This window comes from Bombus terrestris, chromosome 9 (genome assembly GCF_910591885.1).
Source record: "Bombus terrestris chromosome 9, iyBomTerr1.2, whole genome shotgun sequence".
Taxonomy (NCBI): Eukaryota; Metazoa; Arthropoda; class Insecta; order Hymenoptera; family Apidae; genus Bombus; species Bombus terrestris.
This window is the reverse complement of record NC_063277.1, coordinates 6,113,101-6,138,608: the sequence shown is the minus strand read 5'-3', so window position 1 is coordinate 6,138,608 and position 25,508 is coordinate 6,113,101. Positions and strand designations below refer to the sequence as shown.

General features: G+C 28.5%; 1 long non-coding RNA gene across 1 annotated transcript; it reads right to left on the bottom strand.

Annotated features, from left to right (window-relative positions):
- Positions 1–1,865: 1,865 nt before the first annotated feature.
- LOC125385676 lies at positions 1,866–2,959 on the bottom strand. Its single transcript, XR_007225202.1, has 4 exons — positions 2,528–2,959; positions 2,261–2,308; positions 2,085–2,186; positions 1,866–1,923 (listed from the first exon to the last, which is right to left on the bottom strand). It is a non-coding gene; the product is annotated as an uncharacterized LOC125385676 (long non-coding RNA).
- Positions 2,960–25,508: the final 22,549 nt, after the last annotated feature.

The following is a 25,508-nucleotide window of genomic DNA, read 5'->3' as shown; positions in this document are numbered from 1 at the left end:
AATGATCTGTCATGTCATTACGGTCTGACTGGTAACTCACAAAATGCAACTGGCGCTTTGAATACCAATCATAATGCTACTGACTTTTGTGTTTTTTTTTCTTCCCTACTTTATCATTGAACGTCCGATCGAAATTTTTGTTGTTAACCTGGGCCCTTGACCTATTTGGACAGTTATTTAAACCATAAATAAACTAGTATAATTTAGCTGAACTACAGAGGAGTAAAATATTAGTCATATCAAGTCTAATGTTGGGAGAACCCAATATTTTAGATCCACCCGAGGACGTGTGATAGTCAGAATGGCCGTGTCGGAGATGAAAGAACACCGGAACCTTCCCTTTGGAACTTTGGGAAGACCCCTAGTATTGTAATTTAGATTTCACCATAGCTGTATTAAGAAACTGTTGTCATTCGACTTGACTGTACTTATTTGAGATTTATGATAGTGAGCTCGGGCTCGAGGCGACAACCAGTCGCCGAACGTAGTCGCGGTCAAGGGATGAACGTTTTGTCTAACAAAGGCATGAAGTAACTCTATAGCTCTCCTTAAAAGAAATACTTAGGACGGGGCACGACGGTAAGCATTTCAACGATTTCTGTCCTGTGGCTCGCCACACGCAGGCTCTATTCTTTGAGTAAGATGATTACCAGATGTCGACGCGTCTCCACAGTACATGTTCAACTAGCCCGAGGACCTGCTATAAATCTTAAGATCTGTTTAACTAATGTCCTTCAAACCGACAAACAGTCCTCGTCCCAACTAGGAGGAAATAGGAGAAATCTATTTTTCTCACGAACGACGCTTCCTCTTCTCGAACTTTCTCTTAAGAGCGGCTAGCACCCTTCCCTAACCACCAACATGGAAATTGACCAATTAACAGTAACGCCAATTTCCCTCACTTTCCGAATGAAGGCTTTTCTCCACGAATCCGATGATTTCGTGCCCTTGGGCACACCCATCATAGTTTTCCTCGACAGCGTTACCCTGATGGAGAGGCACTCTCCGGTACGATCTCAAAGACGATTCAAGTATCTCTCAGATACGTAGTGATTGCCTCGTGCATTAACATTGAGTACAACTTAGACGCTGAAGAAAAGTAGAGTTCGTCATCCCCTTGACCGCGGATTCGTTAGTGAGCCTAGAATCATTGTCATTAGCTTCTCGAGTATCTAATTATCGCGATTACTTGTCCAATTCCATCATAGTCATATTTGCACTAGTAAATATCTCCTCTATTGCATAATGATCACGTCTAGCGCCAATAGGAATTCGTTTCACGCCCTCAACCCTAACTCAAATCTTAACGCCAACCCGACATATATATATATATACACATATTATTATATCGAACAACTACTCATCTAATATACAAAACCACCTTGTAAAAATTACATTACTGAACATTCAACTAAACCAACTGAAGATTTAATATAATAATATATAATAATATAATAATATATATATATATACATAGATATGTGAAATATCAGGCGTTGTATATAACCAGAAAAAATACAAATGTCACACGACTTCTTCAACAACTTCGACTCTTCGTTCCTGCCGACAACACCTCACACGATGACTGCGTCTTCTAGGGCCACTTACGGATTCTTTACAATTCTTCTTCTTCTTGCACTGAAATATCATATGCAGTGAATAAAACACGAAAGAAGCAGGATGAACTAAATAAAAGAAATCATAACAAGATACACACCGAGACAGTCCGCATAGGAACCTCTGACAAAGATATCTCCGTATCTATCATTAAACGCATAATAATCAAGATGCACAAACCTCATTTGGAAGTCGACACCACTCACAGCGTGCCAATGCAAGGGAGGAAAACGAATGAAATTGTATTTCGTGAAGACGTTTCACCACTTTCCATAGATCAGTAACTGGAGTTACACAACTAATAACCTAATAACAAGAAAGTAATATAAAATATACACGATTTAATATATAGCAAATATGGACATATAAATCCACAAGGAGCAAAATATATCTCATATTGTCAAATAAAACCAAATTGTCAAAAGATCATCAGGACACGACGCCAACGAAGGTGCCACTGTGCCTACTTGGGTGGAAAGCCGCCCCTTCAGCATCATCCTTCGCACATATTCACACACGCACGTCGATCACGTCATCTCATACCATTCACATATCTTCCTCCTCTTGCGCTAAAACAAATTCACAAGTTTAAGGAAACAAACAACATGCGAAACGAGATAGAATACTAAAAACACATACTCACACAGTTCGCACAGGCGCGGACGCTTTTGTGTCCATGACTCAACATAACCTGTAATCACCAAAAGAAGATAAAAACCCCAATAAACTAAAATACTGAAATAGCGATCGCATACTAAAAATCACTGATCGAGATCCATATAACCAAAATTCATAGCACGCCATTATGAATACAAGATAACCTCAAAATATAAAACTATGCAACTTTATAATTAAATCAAACCCTCACGATCACACTACAACGACTTCATAATGATATATTAAAACTTACCATTATGTAAAAATACTTTATTGGAAGAAACAAGAAATAACGCGTGCTACACATACAAAAGCCACGGCGGAACTGCGAGATGACCACCGCTATGAAGGGTTACAAGAGCATCGCAGATGCAACTTCGGCAAAGACACGTTGCTACACGCGTATGGAAAGTCCTTGCAATTTTGACAAAACGGATTGCACGTGCCTTGATCGTTCCCATTGGCATCAGCAGGAAAGGATTCGGAAGGATTGCAGACGCAATCTCGGCGAAAGACAAACCACTGCAATATCCACATTTTATCACGTATTTTGAATGTTTCCATCAGCATCGAAAAGGTATACGAGAAATCAAGACACGGCGTGGGATGAAGCAAACAAGACATCAGCAATCATCAAAATCCACGTTCTCTCATGGAAACTCTAAAAACCTGCAGCATTGCGATTCCCACCGGAACGAACTGTCACGTGACTGCCATCCCATTGGGGATGTCATTATAAAAAGCGTAGCGACACAATTCAAATCAGATTAATTGTTAGCGTTCGGGAGAATTTAGCGAAAATAAGGAGAGTAATTGTTAGTGGTTCAGTTAGAATAAAGAAGAGTAATTGTGAAAAGAGAGTAACTGTCATTAGTTGGTTCAGTTAGAATAGAGTAAGAGTAATTGTTAGCTGTTCGGGAGATTTTGGCGAAATTACAGAAGAGTAATCGTTATCAGTTAGAATAAAGAAATTGTTAGCGGTTCAGTTGAATAAGAGAATAATCAGAGTCAGAGAAATTGTTAGCGTTCCGGAGAATTTAACGAAATTAAAAAGGAGTAATTGTGATCAGTTGATTCAGTTAGAATAAAGAAATAGAATAGAGTAATTGTGATTAGTTGGTTCAGTAAAATAATTTAGTTCAAATAAAGAAGAATAATTGTTAGTGGTTCAGTTAGAATAAGAGAATAATCGGAATAATTGATATTAGTTGAATCGGTTCGTTTCGGTAGAATAAGCAGATAATTGGTATTAGTCGTTCAATTGAATTTGAGTGAGTCTGATATCAGTTCGTTCAGTTGATTTAATTAGAATTTAAGTTAGGGTTAGAGAATAATTGTTCGTTCCAGTTCGAGTTTAAGAGTTACGAGATATAAATGTTATTAGTTAGTTCGAATTATAAAATAATTGTTATTAGTCAGTTAGAATTAAAACAATAGTTGGATCAAGTTTTGTGTTAGAATTTCGAATTGTAAAACACGTCCGGACACACTGTTGTTTACACTGTTCAAGTTAAATAAAGATTAAAACAAAAAATTATAGAAGTGTCAATCTTTGTAAAACCGGAATCACCCCAGTGGCCTGCTCGTTCATCAGCGGAGGCCAACGTCAGGGGAGTCAACATTTAATTATTATTAATAATTAATAATTAAAATAATAAATAATATCAATAATTAGTATAATTCGTCATTAATTCCGCCAGTAATAATTATTTATAATATAATTGTTAATTCCAAACAATCCTCTCCCGTGCTAGTATTCCTGCGCACAGCAGGTTAGCCGAAACGTGGAGAATGTTGACCAGTGGCCTAAACTCCAATCAACGCTACATAATCTAACAAGAAATATCTAATTGAAACAGTCCTTAGACTGTTTCTGGTGGCAGCGACTACTACATTGTTTCAAATTTCAAAATTTGGATAGCCAAACGTGACACTATCACGGTATAACGTATAACGTTATATGGTGTTAAGTTATAACGTATAACGTTATACAGCATTACGTTATAAGGTATAGCGTTATTTACTATTACGATATAACGTATAACATTATATACTATTACCATACAACGTGTAACGTTATACAGTATTACGTTATAACGTATAACGTTATATACTATTACCATACAACGTGTAACGTTATACACTATTACGGTATAACGTGTAAGGTTACATAGTTTTACGTTATAACGTATAACGTCAAATAGTATTACGATATAACTTGTAACGTTATATAGTATTACGATATAACGTAAAACGTTATATAGTATTACGATATAACATGTAACGTTATATAGTATTACGATATAACGTATAACATTATATACTATTACCATACAACGTGTAACGTTATATAGTATGACGTTATAACGTATAACGCTATATACTATTACCATACAACGCTTAAAGTTATACACTATTACGGTATAACGTATAACGTTATATAGTATTACGCTATAACGTATCACGTTAAATAGTATTACGTTACAACATATGGCGCTATATTGTATTACGATATAACGTATAACATTATATACTATTACCATACAACGTGTAACGTTATACACTATTACATTATAACATATAACCTTATATATAATTATCATACAACGTGTAACGATTTACACTATTACGGTATAACTTATAACGTTTTATAGTATTACGCTATAACGTATCACGTTAAGTAGTATAACGTTATAACGTATGGCGTTATATAGTATTACGATATAACGTAAAACGTTATATAGTATTACGATATAACGTGTAACGTTATATAGTATTACGATATAACGTAAAACGTTATATAGTATTACGATATAACGTGTAACGTTATATAGTATTACGATATAACGTAAAACGTTATATAGTATTACGATATAACGTGTAACGTTATATAGTATTACGATATAACGTGTAACGTTATATAGTATTACATTAAAACGTATAATGTTTTATGCTATTACCATACAACGTTTAAAGTTATACACTATTACGGTATAACTTATAACGTTTTATAGTATTACGCTATAACGTATCACGTTAAATAGTATAACGTTATAACGTATGGCGTTATATAGTATTACGATATAACGTAAAACGTTGTATAGTATTACTATATAACGTGTAACGTTATACAGTATTACGATATAACGTATAACGTTATATACTAATACAATACAACATGTAACGTTATATAGTATTACGATATAACGTATAACGTTATATAGTATTACGTTATAACGTATAACGTTAAATAGTATTACGTTATAACGTATAACGTTATACAGTATTACGTTATAACGAGAAACGTTATGTACTATTACGGTATAACGTATAACGTTATGTAGCATTACGTTATAACGTATAACGACATATACCATTACCATACAACGTGTAACGTTATATAGTATTACGTTACAACGGTTGACGTTATGTAGTATTACGTTATAACATATAACGTTATATAGCACTACCATACAACGTGTAACGTTATATAGTATTACGTTATAACGTATAACGTTATATACTATTACGATATAACGTATAACGTTATATACTATTACTATACAACGCGTAACGCTATATAGTATTACGTTATAACGTATGGCGTTATATAGTATTACGATATAACGTGTAACGTTATATATTATTACGATATAACGTATAACATTATATACTATTACCATACAACGTGTAACGCTATATAGTATTACGTTATAACGTGTGACGTTATATAGTATTACGCTATAACGTATCACGTTAAATAGTATTACGTTATACCGTATGGCGTTATATAGTATTACGATATAACGTGTAAGGTTATATATTATTACGTTATAACGTATAACGATATATAGTATTACGTTAGAACGTATAGCGTTATATGCTGTTACTATACAACGTTTAACGTTATGTAGTGTTACGTTGTAACGTGTAACGTTATATACTATTACTATACAACGTGTAACGCTACATAGTATTACGTTATAACCTATAACGTTACATAGTATTACGATGTAACGTATAACGTTATATACTATTACCATACAACGTGTAATGTCAAATACTAACACTACACAGTGTTTAACGTTATGTAGTATTACATAGTTATAACATATAACGCTATATAGTATTACGTTATAACGTATAACGTTATATACCATTACGATATAACGTATAGCGTTATATGCTATTACAATACAACGTGTAACGTTATATAGAATGTCGTTAGAGCGTATAACGTCATATAGTATTTCTTTATAACTTATAACGTTATATACCATTACGATATAACGTGTAACGTTACATAGTATTACGTTATAACCTATAACGTTATATAGTATTACGTTATAACGTGTAATGTTATATAGTACTACATTAAAGCGTAAATGGCCTTATACTATTACCATACAACGTGTAACGTTATATAGTATTACGTTATAACGTATAACGTTATATTGTATTACGTTATAACGTATAACGTTATATAGTATTATGTTATATCGTATGACGTCATATAGTGTTACGTTGTAACGCATAACGTTATATAGTATTACGTTCTAACCTATAACGTTATATATCATTACGATATAGCGTATAACGTTATATACTATTACTATACAACGTGTAACGCTATATAGTATTACGTTATAACGTATAACGTTATACACTATTACGTTATAACGAAAAACGTTATGTACTATTACGGTATAACGTATAACGTTATGTACTATTACGTTATAACGTATAACGACATATACTATTACCATACAACGTGTAACGTTATATAGTATTACGTTACAACGTTTGTCGTTATGTGGTATTACGTTATAACATATAACGTTATATAGCACTACCATACAACGTGTAAAGTTATACAGTATTACGTTATAACGTATAACGTTATATACGATGACCTTACAACGTGTAACGTTATGCACTATTACGGTTTAACGTATAACGTTATATAGTATTACGTTATAACGTATAACGTTATATAATATTGCGATGTAACGTATAACGTTATATACTATTACTATACAACGTCTAACGTTATATAATATTACGTTATAACGTATAACGTTATATACTATTACGATATAACGTATAACGTTGTATACCATTACGATATAACGTATAACGTTAAATACTATTACGATATAACGTATAACGTTAAATACTATTACTATACAACGTGTAACGTTATATAGTATTATGTTTTAACGCTGAACGTTATGTACCATTACGTTATAACGTATAACGTTAAATAGTATTACATTAAAACGTATAAGGCCTTATACTATTACCATACAACATGTAACGATATATTGTATTACGTTATAACGTATAACGTTATATAGTATTATGTTATAACGTATAACGTTATATATTATTACAATACAACGTTTAACGTTATGTAGTATTACGTTATGACGTGTAACGTGATATAGTGTTACGTTATAACATATAACGTTATATACTATTACTATACAACGTGTAACGTTATATAGTATTATGTTATAACGTATAACGTTATATAGTGTTACGATGTAACGTATAACGTTATATAGTATTACGTTATAACGAATAACGTTATATAGTATTTCCTTACAACGTATAACGTTATATACAATTACGATATAACGTATAACGTTATATACTATTACTGTACAACGTGTAACGTTATATAGTATTACGTTATAACGTACAACGTTATATACTATTACAATACAACGTCTAACGTTATATAATATTACGTTATAACGTATAACGTTATATACTATTACGATATAACGTATAACGTTATATACCATTACGATATAACGTATAACGTTAAGTACTATTACTATACAACGTGTAACGTTATATAGTATTATGTTTTAACGCTGAACGTTATATACCGTTACGTTATAACGTATAACGTTAAATAGTATTACATTAAAACGTATAAGGCCTTATACTATTACCATACAACGTGTAACGATATATTGTATTACGTTATAACGTATAAAGTTATGTAGTATTACGTTATAACGTATAACGTTATGTACTATTACGGTATAACGTATAACGTTATGTAGTATTACGTTATAACGTATAACGACATATACTAATACCATACAACGTGTAACGTTATATAGTATTACGTTACAACGTTTGTCGTTATGTGGTATTACGTTATAACATATAACGTTATATAGCACTACCATACAACGTGTAAAGTTATACAGTATTACGTTATAACGTATAACGTTATATACGATGACCTTACAACGTGTAACGTTATGCACTATTACGGTTTAACGTATAACGTTATATAGTATTACGTTATAACGTATAACGTTATATAATATTGCGATGTAACGTATAACGTTATATACTATTACTATACAACGTCTAACGTTATATAATATTACGTTATAACGTATAACGTTATATACTATTACGATATAACGTATAACGTTGTATACCATTACGATATAACGTATAACGTTAAATACTATTACGATATAACGTATAACGTTAAATACTATTACTATACAACGTGTAACGTTATATAGTATTATGTTTTAACGCTGAACGTTATGTACCATTACGTTATAACGTATAACGTTAAATAGTATTACATTAAAACGTATAAGGCGTTATACTATTACCATACAACATGTAACGATATATTGTATTACGTTATAACGTATAACGTTATATAGTATTATGTTATAACGTATAACGTTATATATTATTACAATACAACGTGTAACGTTATATAGTATTACGTTGTAACGTTTAACGTTATGTAGTATTACGTTATGACGTATAACGTGATATAGCACTACCATACAACGTGTAAAGTTATACAGTATTACGTTATAACGTATAACGTTATATACGATGACCTTACAACGTGTAACGTTATGCACTATTACGGTTTAACGTATAACGTTATATAGTATTACGTTATAACGTATAACGTTATATAATATTGCGATGTAACGTATAACGTTATATACTATTACTATACAACGTCTAACGTTATATAATATTACGTTATAACGTATAACGTTATATACTATTACGATATAACGTATAACGTTGTATACCATTACGATATAACGTATAACGTTATATACCATTACGATATAACGTATAACGTTAAGTACTATTACTATACAACGTGTAACGTTATATAGTATTATGTTTTAACGCTGAACGTTATATACCGTTACGTTATAACGTATAACGTTAAATAGTATTACATTAAAACGTATAAGGCCTTATACTATTACCATACAACGTGTAACGATATATTGTATTACGTTATAACGTATAAAGTTATGTAGTATTACGTTATAACGTATAACGTTATGTACTATTACCTTATAACTTATAACGTGATATAGTATTACGCTATAATGTACAACGTTATATAGTATTACGTTATAACGTATAACGCTATATAGTATTACATTAAAACGTATAAGGTCTTATACTATTACCATACAACGTGTAACGTTATATTGTATTACGTTATAACGTATAACGTTATATAGTATTACGTTATAACGAATAACGTTATATAGTATTTCGTTACAACGTCTAACGTTATATACCATTACGATATAACGTATAACGTTATATACTATTACTATACAACGTGTAACGTTATATAGTATTATGTTATAACTTATAACGTTAAATAGTGTTACGTTGTAACGTATGACGTTATATAGTATTGCCTTCTAACGTATAACGTTATATATCATTACGATATAACGTATAACGTTATATACTATTACAATACAACGTGTAACGTTATATAGTATTACGTTGTAACGTTTAACGTTATGTAGTATTACGTTATAATGTATAACGTTATATAGTGTTACGTTATAACGTATAACGTTATACACTATTACAATAGAACGTGTTACGTTATATAGTATTACGTTTTAACGCTGAACGTTATATACTATTACGTTATAACGAATAACTTTAAATAGTATTACGTTATAACGAATAACGTTATATAGTATTTCGTTACAACGTATGACGTTATATACCATTACGATATAACGTATAACGTTATATACTATTACAATACAACGTGTAACGTTATATAGTATTACGTTGTAACGTTTAACGTTATGTAGTATTACGTTATAACGTATAACGTTATATAGTGTTACGTTATAATGTATAACGTTATATACTATTACAATACAACGTGTTACGTTATATAGTATTACGTTTTAACGCTGAACGTTATATACTATTACGTTATAACGTATAACGTTAAATAGTATTACATTAAAACGTATAAGGCCTTATACTATTACCATACAACGTGTAACGTTATATTCTATTACGTTATAACGTATAACGTTATATAGTATTATGTTATAACGTAAAACGTTATGTACTATTACCTTATAACTTATAACGTGATATAGTATTACCCTATAATGTACAACGTTATATAGTATTACGTTATAACGTATAACGCTATATAGTATTACATTAAAACGTATAAGGTCTTATACTATTACCATACAACGTGTAACGTTATATTGTATTACGTTATAACGTATAACGTTATATAGTATTACGTTATAACGAATAACGTTATATAGTATTTCGTTACAACGTATAACGTTATATACCATTACGATATAACGTATAACGTTATATACTATTACTATACAACGTGTAACGTTATATAGTATTATGTTATAACTTATAACGTTAAATAGTGTTACGTTGTAACGTATAACGTTATATAGTATTGCCTTCTAACGTATAACGTTATATATCATTACGATATAACGTATAACGTTATATACTATTACAATACAACGTGTAACGTTATATAGTATTACGTTGTAACGTTTAACGTTATGTAGTATTACGTTATAATGTATAACGTTATATAGTGTTACGTTATAACGTATAACGTTATACACTCTTACAATACAACGTGTTACGTTATATAGTATTACGTTTTAACGCTGAACGTTATATACTATTACGTTATAACGAATAACGTTATATAGTATTTCGTTACAACGTATAACGTTATATACCATTACGATATAACTTATAACGTCATATACTATTACTATACAACGTGTAACGTTATATAGTATTACGTTATAACGTATAACGTTATATAGTGTTACGTTGTAACGTATAACGTTATATAGTACTACGTTGTAACGTATAACGTTATATATCATTACGATAAAACGTATAACGTTATAAACTATTACAATACAACGTGTAACGTTATATAGTATTACGTTGTAACGTTTAACGTTATGTAGTATTACGTTATAACATATAATGTTATATAGTATTATGTTATAACGTATAACGTTAAATAGTATTACATTAATACGTATAAGGTATTATACTATTACCATACAACGTGTAACGTTATATTGTATTACGTTATAACGTATAACGTTATATAGTATTACGTTATAACATATAACGTTATATAGTATTATGTTATAACGTATAACGTTAAATAGTATTACATTAATACGTATAAGGTATTATACTATTACCATACAACGTGTAACGTTATATTGTATTACGTTATAACGTGTACCGTTATATACTATTACAATAAAACGTGTAACGTTATATAGTATTACGTTATAACGTATAACGTTATATAGTATTACGTTGTAACGTGTAACGTTATGTAGTATTACGTTATATCGTATAACGTTACATAATATTACGATATAAAGTATAACTTTATATACTATTACTATACATCGTATAACGTTATATAGTATTACGTTATAACGTATAACGTTATATACTATTACCATACAACGTGTAACGTTATATTGCATTACGTTATAACGTATAACGTTAAATGGTATTACCTTATAACGTATACCGTTATATACTATTACAATACAACGTGTAACGTTATATAGCATTACGTTATAACATACAACCTTATATAGTATTACGATATAATGTAAAACGTTATACTCTAGTACGGTATAACGTATAACGTTATATAGTATTACGTTATAACGTATAACGTCATATACTATTACCATACAACGTGTAACGTTATATAGTATTACGATATAACGTATAACCTGATATAGTATTACATTAAAACGTATAAGGCCTTATACTATTACCATACAACGTGTAACGTTATATTGTATTACGTTATAACGTATAACGTTATATAGTATTATGATATAACGTATGACGTCATATAGTGTTACGTTGTAACGTATAACGTTATATAGTATTACGTTCTAACGTATAACGTTATATATCATTACGATATAGCGTATAACGTTGTACACTATTACAATACAGCGTGTAACGTTATATAGTATTACGTTGTAACGTTTAACGTTATGTAGAATTACGTTATAACGTATAACGTTACATACTATTACGATATAACGTATAACGTTACATACTATTACTATACAACGTGTAACGTTATATAGTATTACGTTATATCGTATAACGCTAATTAGTATTACGTTATGACGTATAACGTTATATAGTGTTACGTTATAACGTATAACGTTGTATACTATTACAATACAACGTGTAACGTTATATAGTATTACGTTTTAACGCTGAACGTTATATTCTATTACGTTATAAAGAATATCGTTAAATAGTATTACATTAAAACGTATAAGGTATTATACTATTACCATACAACGTGTAACGTTATATTGTATTACGTTATAACGTATAACGTTATATAGTATTATGTTATAACGTGTAACGTTATATAGTGTTACGTTGTAACGAATAATGTTATATAGTATTACGTTATAACGAATAACGATATATAGTATTTCGCGACAACGTATAACGTTATATACCATTACGATATAACGTATAACGTTATATACCATTACGATATAACGTATAACGCTTTATACTATTACTATACAACGTGTAAAGTTATATAGTATTACGCTATAACGTATAACGTTAAATAGTATTACGTTATAACGAATAACGTTATATAGTGTATCGTTACAACGTATAACGTTATATACCATTACGATATAACGTATAACGTTATATACTATTACTATACAACGTGTAACGTTATATAGTATTACGTTATAACGTATGACGTCAAATAGTATTACGTTGTAACGAATAACGTTATATAGTATTTCGTTACAACGTATAACGTTATACACCATTACGATATAACGTATAACGTTATATACTACTACTATACAACGTGAAACGTTATATAGTGTTACGTTATAACGTATAACGTTATATATTATTACAATACAACGTGTAACGTTATATAGTATTACGTTATAACGTATAACGTTATATACTATTACGATATAACGTAAAACGTTATGTACTATTACGGTATAACGTATAACGTTATATAGTATTACGTTGTAACGTTTAACGTTATGTAGTATTACGTTATAACGTATAACGTTATATAGTGTTACGTTATAACGTATAACGTTATATACTATTACAATACAACGTGTAACGTTATATAGTATTACGTTTTAACGCTGAACGTTATATGCCAATACGTTATAACGTATAACGTTAAATAGTATTACATTAAAACGTATAAGGTCTTACATTATTACCATACAACGTGTAACGTTATATTGTATTACGTTATAACGTATAACGTTATATAGTACTATGTTCTAACGTATAACGTTATATAGTGTTACGTTGTAACGTATTACGTGATATAGTATTACGTTATAACGTAAACCTTTATGTACTATTACCTTATAACGTATAACGTGATATAGTATTACGTTATAATGTACAACGTTATATAGTATTACGTTATAACGTATAACGTTATATAGTGTTACGCTATAACGTATAACGTTATACACTATTACAATACAACGTATAACGTTATATAGTATTTCGTTACAACGTATAACGTTATATACCATTACGATATAACGTATAACGTTATATACTATTACTATACAACGTGTAACGTTATATAGTATTACGTTTTAACGCTGAACGTTATATGCTACTACGTTATAACGTATAACGTTAAATAGTATTACATTAAAACGTGTAAGGTCTTATATTATTACCATACAACGTGTAACGTTATATTGTATTACGTTATAACGTACAACGTTATATAGTACTATGTTATAACGTATAACGTTATATACTATTACGTTATAACGAATAACGTTAAATAGTATTACATTAAAACGTGTAAGGTCTTATATTATTACCATACAACGTGTAACGTTATATTGTATTACGTTATAACGTACAACGTTATATAGTACTATGTTATAACGTATAACGTTATATAGTGTTACGTTGTAACGTATTCCGTGATATAGTATTACGTTATAATCTACAACGTTATATAGTATTACGTTATAACGTATAACGTTATATAGTATTACATTAAAACGTATAAGGTATTATACTATTACCATACAACGTGTAACGTTATATTGTATTACGTTATAACGTATAACGTTATATAGTATTATGTTATAACGTATGACGACATATAGTGTTACGTTGTAAAGTATAACGTTATATAGTATTACGTTATAACGAATAACGTTATATAGTATTTCGTTACAACGTATAACATTATATACCTTTACGATATAACGTATAACGTTATATACTATTACTATACAACGTGTAGCGTTATATAGTATTACGTTATAACGTATGACGTCAAATAGTATTACGTTAAAACGAATAACGTTATGTAGTATTTCGTTACAACGTATAACGTTATACACCATTACGATATAACGTATAACGCTATATACTATTACTATACAACGTGTAACGATATATAGTATTACGTTATAACGTATAAAGTTAAATATTATTACGTTATAACTTGTAACGTTATATACTATTACGTTATAACGTATAACATTATATACTATTACCATACAACGTGTAACGTTATATAGTATTACGTTATGACGTATAACGTTATATACTATTACGATATAACGTATAAAGTTATATACCATTACGATATAACGTATAACGTTATATACTATTACTATTCAACGTGTACCGTTATATAGGATTATGTTATAACGTATAACGTTATATAGTGCTACGTTGTAACGATTAACGTTATGTAGTATTACGACATAACGTATAACGATATACAGTGTTACGTTATAACGTATAACGTTATATACTATTACCATACAACGTGTAACGTTATATAGTATTACGTTATGACGTATAACGTTATATACTATTACGATATAACGAATAAAGTTATATACCATTACGATATAACGTATAGCGTTATATACTATTACTATACAACGTGTAACGTTATATAGTACTACGTTATAACGTAAAACGTTACGAACTATTACCTTATAACGCATAACGTGATATAGTATTACGTGATAATGTACAACGTTAAATACTAATACGTTATAACGAATAACGTTATATGGTATTTCGTTACAACGTATGACGTTATATACCATTACGATATAACGTATAATGTTATATACTATTACAACACAACGTGTAACGTTATATAGTATTACGTTTTAACGCTGAACGTTGTATACTATTACGATATAACGTATAACGTTATATACCATTGCGATATAACGTATAACGTTAAATAGTATTACATTAAAACTTATAAGGCCTTATACTATTACCCTACAACGTGTAACGTTATATTGTATTACGTTATAACGTATAACGTTATATAGTGTTACGTTGAAACGTATAACGTGATATAGTATTACGTTATAACGTAAAACGTTATATAGTATTACATTAAAACGTATAAGGTATTACACTATTACCATACAACGTGTAACGTTATATTGTATTACGCTACAGCGTATAACGTTATATAGTATTATGTTATAACGTATAACGTTATATAGTGTTACGTTGTAACGTATAATGTTATATAGTATTACGTTATAACGAATAACGATATATAGTATTTCGCGACAACGTATAAATTTATATACCATTACGATATAACGTATAACGTTATATACCATTACGATATAACGTATAACGTTATATACTATTACTATACAACGTGTAAAGTTATATAGTATTACGCTATAACGTATAACGTTAAATAGTATTACGTTATAACGAATAACGTTATATGGTGTATCGTTACAACGTATAACGTTATATACCATTACGATATAACGTATAACGTTACATACTATTACTATACAACGTGTAACGTTATATAGTATTACGTTATAACGTATGACGTCAAATAGTATTACGTTGTAACGAATAACGTTATATAGTATTTCGTTACAACGTATAACGTTATACACCATTACGATATAACGTATAACGTTATATACTATTACTATACAACGTGTAACGTTATATAGTGTTACGTTATAACGTATAACGTTATATATTATTACAATACAACGTGTAGCGTTATATAGTATTACGTTATAACGTATAACGTTATATACTATTACGATATAACGTAAAACGTTATGTACTATTACGGTATAACGTATAACGTTATATAGTATTACGTTGTAACGTTTAACGTTATGTAGTATTACGTTATAACGTATAACGTTATATAGTGTTACGTTATAACGTATAACGGTATATACTATTACAATACAACGTGTAACGTTATATAGTATTACGTTTTAACGCTGAACGTTATATGCTAATACGTTATAACGTATAACGTTAAATAGTATTACATTAAAACGTATAAGGTCTTACATTATTACCATACAACGTGTAACGTTATATTGTATTACGTTATAACGTATAACGTTATATAGTACTATGTTCTAACGTATAACGTTATATAGTGTTACGTTGTAACGTATTACGTGATATAGTATTACGTTATAACGTAAACCTTTATGTACTATTACCTTATAACGTATAACGTGATATAGTATTACGTTATAATGTACAACGTTATATAGTATTACGTTATAACGTATAACGTTATATAGTGTTACGCTATAACGTATAACGTTATACACTATTACAATACAACGTATAACGTTATATAGTATTTCGTTACAACGTATAACGTTATATACCATTACGATATAACGTATAACGTTATATAATATTACTATACAACGTGTAACGTTATATAGTATTACGTTTTAACGCTGAACGTTATATGCTACTACGTTATAACGTATAACGTTAAATAGTATTACATTAAAACGTGTAAGGTCTTATATTATTACCATACAACGTGTAACGTTATATTGTATTACGTTATAACGTACAACGTTATATAGTACTATGTTGTAACGTATAACGTTATATACTATTACGTTATAACGAATAACGTTAAATAGTATTACATTAAAACGTGTAAGGTCTTATATTATTACCATACAACGCGTAACGTTATATTGTATTACGATATAACGTACAACGTTATATAGTACTATGTTATAACGTATAACGTTATATAGTGTTACGTTGTAACGTATTCCGTGATATAGTATTACCTTATAATCTACAACGTTATATAGTATTACGTTATAACGTATAACGTTATATAGTATTACATTAAAACGTGTAAGGTCTTATATTATTACCATACAACGTGTAACGTTATATTGTATTACGTTATAACGTACAACGTTATATAGTACTATGTTATAACGTATAACGTTATATACTATTACGTTATAACGAATAACGTTAAATAGTATTACATTAAAACGTGTAAGGTCTTATATTATTACCATACAACGTGTAACGTTATATTGTATTACGTTATAACGTACAACGTTATATAGTACTATGTTATAACGTATAACGTTATATAGTGTTACGTTGTAACGTATTCCGTGATATAGTATTACGTTATAAACTACAACGTTATATAGTATTACGTTATAACGTATAACGTTATATAGTATTACATTAAAACGTATAAGGTATTATACTATTACCATACAACGTGTAACGTTATATTGTATTACGTTATAACGTATAACGTTATATAGTATTACGTTATAACGAATAACGTTATATAGTATTTCGTTACAACGTATAACATTATATACCTTTACGATATAACGTATAACGTTATATACTATTACTATACAACGTGTAGCGTTATATAGTATTACGTTATAACGTATGACGTCAAATAGTATTACGTTAAAACGAATAACGTTATGTAGTATTTCGTTACAACGTATAACGTTATACACCATTACGATATAACGTATAACGTTATATACTATTACTATACAACGTGTAACGATATATAGTATTACGTTATAACGTATAAAGTTAAATATTATTACGTTATAACTTGTAACGTTATATACTATTACGTTATAACGTATAACATTATATACTATTACCATACAACGTGTAACGTTATATAGTATTATGTTATGACGTATAACGTTATGTACTATTACGATATAACGTATAAAGTTATATACCATTACGATATAACGTATAACGTTATATACTATTACTATTCAACGTGTACCGTTATATAGGATTATGTTATAACGTATAACGTTATATAGTGCTACGTTGTAACGATTAACGTTATGTAGTATTACGACATAACGTATAACGATATATAGTGTTACGTTATAACGTATAACGTTGTATACTATTACCATACAACGTGTAACGTTATATAGTATTACGTTATGACGTATAACGTTATATACTATTACGATATAACGAATAAAGTTATATACCATTACGATATAACGTATAGCGTTATATACTATTACTATACAACGTGTAACGTTATATAGTACTACGTTATAACGTAAAACGTTACGAACTATTACCTTATAACGTATAACGTGATATAGTATTACGTGATAATGTACAACGTTAAATACTAATACGTTATAACGAATAACGTTATATGGTATTTCGTTACAACGTATGACGTTATATACCATTACGATATAACGTATAATGTTATATACTATTACGACACAACGTGTAACGTTATATAGTATTACGTTTTAACGCTGAACGTTGTATACTATTACGATATAACGTATAACGTTATATACCATTGCGATATAACGTATAACGTTATATACTATTACAATACAACGTGTAACGTTATATAGTATTACGTTGTAACGTTTAACGTTATGTAGTATTACGTTATAATGTATAACGTTATATAGTGTTACGTTATAACGTATAACGTTATACACTATTACAATACAACGTGTTACGTTATATAGTATTACGTTTTAACGCTGAACGTTATATACTATTACGTTATAACGAATAACTTTAAATAGTATTACGTTATAACGAATAACGTTATATAGTATTTCGTTACAACGTATGACGTTATATACCATTACGATATAACGTATAACGTTATATACTATTACAATACAACGTGTAACGTTATATAGTATTACGTTGTAACGTTTAACGTTATGTAGTATTACGTTATAACGTATAACGTTATATAGTGTTACGTTATAATGTATAACGTTATATACTATTACAATACAACGTGTTACGTTATATAGTATTACGTTTTAACGCTGAACGTTATATACTATTACGTTATAACGTATAACGTTAAATAGTATTACATTAAAACGTATAAGGCCTTATACTATTACCATACAACGTGTAACGTTATATTCTATTACGTTATAACGTATAACGTTATATAGTATTATGTTATAACGTAAAACGTTATGTACTATTACCTTATAACTTATAACGTGATATAGTATTACGCTATAATGTACAACGTTATATAGTATTACGTTATAACGTATAACGCTATATAGTATTACATTAAAACGTATAAGGTCTTATACTATTACCATACAACGTGTAACGTTATATTGTATTACGTTATAACGTATAACGTTATATAGTATTACGTTATAACGAATAACGTTATATAGTATTTCGTTACAACGTATAACGTTATATACCATTACGATATAACGTATAACGTTATATACTATTACTATACAACGTGTAACGTTATATAGTATTATGTTATAACTTATAACGTTAAATAGTGTTACGTTGTAACGTATAACGTTATATAGTATTGCCTTCTAACGTATAACGTTATATATCATTACGATATAACGTATAACGTTATATACTATTACAATACAACGTGTAACGTTATATAGTATTACGTTGTAACGTTTAACGTTATGTAGTATTACGTTATAATGTATAACGTTATATAGTGTTACGTTATAACGTATAACGTTATACACTATTACAATACAACGTGTTACGTTATATAGTATTACGTTTTAACGCTGAACGTTATATACTATTACGTTATAACGAATAACGTTATATAGTATTTCGTTACAACGTATAACGTTATATACCATTACGATATAACTTATAACGTCATATACTATTACTATACAACGTGTAACGTTATATAGTATTACGTTATAACGTATAACGTTATATAGTGTTACGTTGTAACGTATAACGTTATATAGTACTACGTTGTAACGTATAACGTTATATATCATTACGATAAAACGTATAACGTTATAAACTATTACAATACAACGTGTAACGTTATATAGTATTACGTTGTAACGTTTAACGTTATGTAGTATTACGTTATAACATATAATGTTATATAGTATTATGTTATAACGTATAACGTTAAATAGTATTACATTAATACGTATAAGGTATTATACTATTACCATACAACGTGTAACGTTATATTGTATTACGTTATAACGTATAACGTTATATAGTATTACGTTATAACATATAACGTTATATAGTATTATGTTATAACGTATAACGTTAAATAGTACTACACTAATACGTATAAGGTATTATACTATTACCATACAACGTGTAACGTTATATTTTATTACGTTATAACGTGTACCGTTATATACTATTACAATAAAACGTGTAACGTTATATAGTATTACGTTATAACGTATAACGTTATATAGTATTACGTTGTAACGTTTAACGTTATGTAGTATTACGTTATATCGTATAACGTTACATAATATTACGATATAAAGTATAACTTTATATACTATTACTATACATCGTATAACGTTATATAGTATTACGTTATAACGTATAACGTTATATACTATTACCATACAACGTGTAACGTTATATAGTATTACGTTGTAACGTTTAACGTTATGTAGAATTACGTTATAACGTATAACGTTACATACTATTACGATATAACGTATAACGTTACATACTATTACTATACAACGTGTAACGTTATATAGTATTACGTTATATCGTATAACGCTAATTAGTATTACGTTATGACGTATAACGTTATATAGTGTTACGTTATAACGTATAACGTTGTATACTATTACAATACAACGTGTAACGTTATATAGTATTACGTTTTAACGCTGAACGTTATATTCTATTACGTTATAAAGAATATCGTTAAATAGTATTACATTAAAACGTATAAGGTATTATACTATTACCATACAACGTGTAACGTTATATTGTATTACGTTATAACGTATAACGTTATATAGTATTATGTTATAACGTGTAACGTTATATAGTGTTACGTTGTAACGTACAATGTTATATAGTATTACGTTATAACGAATAACGATATATAGTATTTCGCGACAACGTATAACGTTATATACCATTACGATATAACGTATAACGTTATATACCATTACGATATAACGTATAACGTTATATACTATTACTATACAACGTGTAAAGTTATATAGTATTACGCTATAACGTATAACGTTAAATAGTATTACGTTATAACGAATAACGTTATATAGTGTATCGTTACAACGTATAACGTTATATACCATTACGATATAACGTATAACGTTATATACTATTGCTATACAACGTGTAACGTTATATAGTATTACGTTATAACGTATGACGTCAAATAGTATTACGTTGTAACGAATAACGTTATATAGTATTTCGTTACAACGTATAACGTTATACACCATTACGATATAACGTATAACGTTATATAATATTACTATACAACGTGTAACGTTATATAGTGTTACGTTATAACGTATAACGTTATATATTATTACAATACAACGTGTAACGTTATATAGTATTACGTTATAACGTATAACGTTATATACTATTACGATATAACGTAAAACGTTATCTACTATTAGGGTATAACGTATAACGTTATATAGTATTACGTTGTAACGTTTAACGTTATGTAGTATTACGTTATAACGTATAACGTTATATAGTGTTACGTTATAACGTATAACGTTATATACTATTACAATACAACGTGTAACGTTATATAGTATTACGTTTTAACGCTGAACGTTATATGCTAATACGTTATAACGTATAACGTTAAATAGTATTACATTAAAACGTATAAGGTCTTACATTATTACCATACAACGTGTAACGTTATATTGTATTACGTTATAACGTATAACGTTATATAGTACTATGTTCTAACGTATAACGTTATATAGTGTTACGTTGTAACGTATTACGTGATATAGTATTACGTTATAACGTAAACCTTTATGTACTATTACCTTATAACGTATAACGTGATATAGTATTACGTTATAATGTACAACGTTATATAGTATTACGTTATAACGTATAACGTTATATAGTGTTACGCTATAACGTATAACGTTATACACTATTACAATACGACGTATAACGTTATATAGTATTTCGTTACAACGTATAACGTTATATACCATTACGATATAACGTATAACGTTATATACTATTACTATACAACGTGTAACGTTATATAGTATTACGTTTTAACGCTGAACGTTATATGCTACTACGTTATAACGTATAACGTTAAATAGTATTACATTAAAACGTGTAAGGTCTTATATTATTACCATACAACGTGTAACGTTATATTGTATTACGTTATAACGTACAACGTTATATAGTACTATGTTATAACGTATAACGTTATATACTATTACGTTATAACGAATAACGTTAAATAGTATTACATTAAAACGTGTAAGGTCTTATATTATTACCATACAACGTGTAACGTTATATTGTATTACGTTATAACGTACAACGTTATATAGTACTATGTTATAACGTATAACGTTATATAGTGTTACGTTGTAACGTATTCCGTGATATAGTATTACGTTATAATCTACAACGTTATATAGTATTACGTTATAACGTATAACGTTATATAGTATTACATTAAAACGTATAAGGTATTATACTATTACCATACAACGTGTAACGTTATATTGTATTACGTTATAACGTATAACGTTATATAGTATTACGTTATAACGAATAACGTTATATAGTATTTCGTTACAACGTATAACATTATATACCTTTACGATATAACGTATAACGTTATATACTATTACTATACAACGTGTAGCGTTATATAGTATTACGTTATAACGTATGACGTCAAATAGTATTACGTTAAAACGAATAACGTTATGTAGTATTTCGTTACAACGTATAACGTTATACACCATTACGATATAACGTATAACGTTATATACTATTACTATACAACGTGTAACGATATATAGTATTACGTTATAACGTATAAAGTTAAATATTATTACGTTATAACTTGTAACGTTATATATTATTACGTTATAACATATAACGTTATATAGTATTATGTTATAACGTATAACGTTAAATAGTACTACATTAATACGTATAAGGTATTATACTATTACCATACAACGTGTAACGTTATATTGTATTACGTTATAACGTGTACCGTTATATACTATTACAATAAAACGTGTAACGTTATATTGCATTACGTTATAACGTATAACGTTAAATGGTATTACCTTATAACGTATACCGTTATATACTATTACAATACAACGTGTAACGTTATATTGTATTACGTTATAACGTATAACGTTATATAGTATTATGATATAACGTATGACGTCATATAGTGTTACGTTGTAACGTATAACGTTATATAGTATTACGTTCTAACGTATAACGTTATATATCATTACGATATAGCGTATAACGTTGTACACTATTACAATACAGCGTGTAACGTTATATAGTATTACGTTGTAACGTTTAACGTTATGTAGAATTACGTTATAACGTATAACGTTACATACTATTACGATATAACGTATAACGTTACATACTATTACTATACAACGTGTAACGTTATATAGTATTACGTTATATCGTATAACGCTAATTAGTATTACGTTATGACGTATAACGTTATATAGTGTTACGTTATAACGTATAACGCTGTATACTATTACAATACAACGTGTAACGTTATATAGTATTACGTTTTAACGCTGAACGTTATATTCTATTACGTTATAAAGAATATCGTTAAATAGTATTACATTAAAACGTATAAGGTATTATACTATTACCATACAACGTGTAACGTTATATTGTATTACGTTATAACGTATAACGTTATATAGTATTATGTTATAACGTGTAACGTTATATAGTGTTACGTTGTAACGTATAATGTTATATAGTATTACGATATAACGAATAACGATATATAGTATTTCGCGACAACGTATAACGTTATACACCATTACGATATAACGTATAACGTTATATACTATTACTATACAACGTGTAACGATATATAGTATTACGTTATAACGTATAAAGTTAAATATTATTACGTTATAACTTGTAACGTTATATACTATTACGTTATAACGTATAACATTATATACTATTACCATACAACGTGTAACGTTATATAGTATTACGTTATGACGTATAACGTTATATACTATTACGATATAACGTATAAAGTTATATACCATTACGATATAACGTATAACGTTATATACTATTACTATTCAACGTGTACCGTTATATAGGATTATGTTATAACGTATAACGTTATATAGTGCTACGTTGTAACGATTAACGTTTTGTAGTATTACGACATAACGTATAACGATATATAGTGTTACGTTATAACGTATAACGTTATATACTATTACCATACAACGTGTAACGTTATATAGTATTACGTTATGACGTATAACGTTATATACTATTACGATATAACGAATAAAGTTATATACCATTACGATATAACGTATAGCGTTATATACTATTACTATACAACGTGTAACGTTATATAGTACTACGTTATAACGTAAAACGTTACG